Consider the following 3,713-nt stretch of genomic DNA (forward strand, 5'->3'; position numbering starts at 1 on the left):
TTCTAAGACAGAAAATTCATCATTTGTATAATTTTATAAACCTTCAAATATATTTCATATATAAATAAAAATACAGAAACTGATGTATAAAGTAAAAACAAATACCACCTAAAAGAAATAGTATGTTTTAAGCTATTTTATTAGATGATTTTAAATAAAATAGGCCCTAAATGGGTCAGATTATAAGGAGTTCTTTTAAAAATTTTTTTTAAAGTTTGCTGAAAGTAAGAATTTTTATTCTCAGAAATAACAATATTAGCAATTCTTAAAAGTTTTGAAATCAGAAGCATGCTCTTAGGACAATGGACAATGATTCTGTTATACTGTTGAACAGAACATAAATTCTATGAGTTTGAAGATAAAAAGTGCATTTTAAGTTCTCTAATTTAGATTAAGTTTTGTAGTGTATATAGAAAGTAACATTTTCTCAAAATCATGACTCAAAGTTCACAGGAAATGACATCTGAGTTTTTCCCTCTTACTGGCAAAGTGATGAGAACCTGTAATAATTTGGCCTTTCAAATCAATTGTTAAAACAACCACTAGTTGTCTATATGAAAATATTCTTAATAATTGCTTCTACTTTTTTTTTTTTTGGCCTACATGTGTGTAAACAGTCCCCTCCCACAAAATACAGAAATGAAAACACACACACACACACACACACACACACACACACACACACAAACCTTAAAGAACTCTACCAGTGTATCTCCTAGGTGGTGAATTCATTAATGAATGCATTTACTAGGGGCTTAAAACTCAGAAAATATATTCAGCACAGAATTGACTGGAGAATGTTTCTCTCAAGATATTTAGAACATATTATGATTAGACTTTGATTTATTAGATTCAAACGTTTGGTTTTCTTTCCATTTTTAAAAATGAAAATATATTTTGTTATAGCAATATTTTTTAAAATTACAATTCATTCCTAAGCTTTAAACCCTAAAAGGCTTATTTTATAAATACAATTTCAGCACAAATTCATCTCACTACAGGTGTATGGTCTTCCTTTAATCAGAGTTTTTTCAACATATGTCTTCCAAAACACGTAACATAAAATAAGGAAATACCATAAAATTATTATCTTTTCAAAGCTTTAAGTATATTGAAATATTTTAATACATTATCCTACCAAGGACTTGATCTACATTAATATATTATGTAAACGATACAACATTAAAGGTGTGGAAATTTTGAGAAGTCATTATTTTGAAATTTAGGTTATAAGAATTCCTTTAAAGAAAAAAACACAATTACTCATCTAAAATACAGAAAAGAAACAGTATTTTTGTTATTGATCAAAAAGTTGGAATATTGGACTGGTCAATGAAAGTACTTAAAGTTTCAAATGCCGGATACCCCCAAATATTTTACTAATTAAAATAATTTGGTAAATCCAAAGACTGCATTAAAATTTGAATGTGCTTTGTATTCTATAGAATTGGAATACTCAATCCTTCAACAAAAGGTTAGCATCTCTGCTCAAGCAGAAAGACAAACAAATAAATAAATATTTTTTCTTGTTCTTTTCAAAGCATTTTTTAATTAAATTAAGACTCTATATTAACAAAAAAAGAGATAACTATGTTATCCTAAACATTTCAACATGTAATATTATAAATTCACAATTCAAGGAAAATATATGTATTTGGGGATTACAATGTTAATCATATTTTGTAAATCACATTAAAGAATACTGAGGCATTGTTGTTCAGAAGAATCTATATTCATTCACTGCTTCATGTAAACAAGCTTATCTTTGGTATCAATTAGTCTTGAGGTCATCAAGCATTTGGATATATGACTTCACTAATTTGCTCTTCTTCTATTTGATGCTGAGTTAAAGCAGATGTAAATTGGTCTTTTGATTTGGGCAGGGGCTAAATATGTAATTTGGGGGAGTGCAGAGTGTTGTATTTTATGTAAATGACTTACTAATTTCAGACAGGTAAACATACCTAAACGCTAAATACCTGACCTTTTCCAATAAATGCAGACCTACCTTGGTTTCCACAATATGCCTCTATTCATTTCCGTGAGACAATGTTTTCACAAAACGTCAGGTAAAACAGGTGTTAAATTATTTAACAGAACTCATAATTTAAATAATTAAAACTAATTTGTGTTTAAAGCTATTTGCAGATTTATTAGAGAAACAGATACAAATATGCATTTCTACAGAACTGTTTTTTTTTTTTCCAAAATGAGCTTAAAACTTGTTCCACAGTTTTCACTTGTTTATATATCTATGGTAACCCAAGTATTGGCTTCTGTACCACTTGTAATGAGACAATTGCCCTTCCATTGCAATTATAAAAAACTATTTAAAAAAAAAATTCGGCACATACACGTTAAATATTTTTCCTTAAAAAAATAATCTAATCAAAATATTGAATACTTTAGATTTAAACAATATTTTATTTACAAATCTGATTTGATGTACTTTATTAATTATACAAGGTAATGCTTCAATTTTCAAGAACAGTTGCTTTTTTGTTTATATAGACCAGTGGAATGACATCCTATCTAGTAATATGTACTACACTTCAATTTTTTTTCAAAATTAACATGACAAGTTCTGATGCTTTCATTTTTTTTGAAATAACGTTATTTAATTGGGGCACATATCTGATGAAACAAAAAATAACATGCAGACTCCAAAAATAATCTGTTAAAGTAATATGATACTTACCCTTTATGTAAAAAGACATCTATGAACAACAGTGCATAACAATATTATGTAATCATGTTTATGAGAAACCAAGCAGGAGGCAAAATGAGTTCATCCTGTTTTCTAATCATATGCAATTTCATATGGCTGTTTGCATCATTTAAATAAAGTGTGTACATTAAATTTATAAGACTGCATTGCACTCAAAATTATTATGTATAGCCATGCTTGCCCTGTATTTGGTGAGTGATGAATTTCTCCTACTAACAGAGTAACTGCTCTCAAATCTTGTCTGTGATATAAAGAATATTAAATTATATTTTCATCTCCTTTCAATTGCTGCCTTGGAAAGCAAGAATTCCTTTCTTGGAGAAGACTTACAGTAAATAAAATTTACTTAAGACTTAGTGAGGAATCAGCACATGAATCAAGAATGCAATATAAGAATGGATTAAAAGGAATGTGATTATCAGTACCTTTGTTGAAATCTATTACCACCATTAAAATTTCCAAGGAAAGATAGGGCCTGTATCGTAAGGATTCCATTCATTTGTTAAATTACTAAAATCTACCAATTTAATGCTTTCATACTGTTTATTTTTCCAATAAAAAAATAAATCTCATACATTAGAAGTGGTACACAAAAAACTGGGATAAAATTTATCAGATTCTTGATAGCACCATTTACACATTCTTAAAGTAAACATTAATATGCACTTTCTTAGAAAGCGATATAAATATATAATACAGGACTTGCTAACCTCTGTTAACCATCTGAATGCGATGGAATAATCTATCTCTACTGTGCAGGTAGGCTTGTGCATGGTGGTGTGGCAATATCATTTTAAAAGTTTGTTACAGATGTGATGGGAAGCTGGAAGGAGTCGAATAAGCAGAAAAAAGAGCTTAGATCTATTGTAAGCAATGAGTCGAAATGAGCCGTTACAGGTTAGAATTTATCTTTGTTTCTGATCATTCAGTGAGAAAATGACTTCCACAGAAATAGATACATTTAACTGTTTCAGGAGTGGGTTGG

This window comes from Sciurus carolinensis, chromosome 2 (assembly GCF_902686445.1).
Source record: "Sciurus carolinensis chromosome 2, mSciCar1.2, whole genome shotgun sequence".
Taxonomy (NCBI): domain Eukaryota; kingdom Metazoa; phylum Chordata; class Mammalia; order Rodentia; family Sciuridae; genus Sciurus; species Sciurus carolinensis.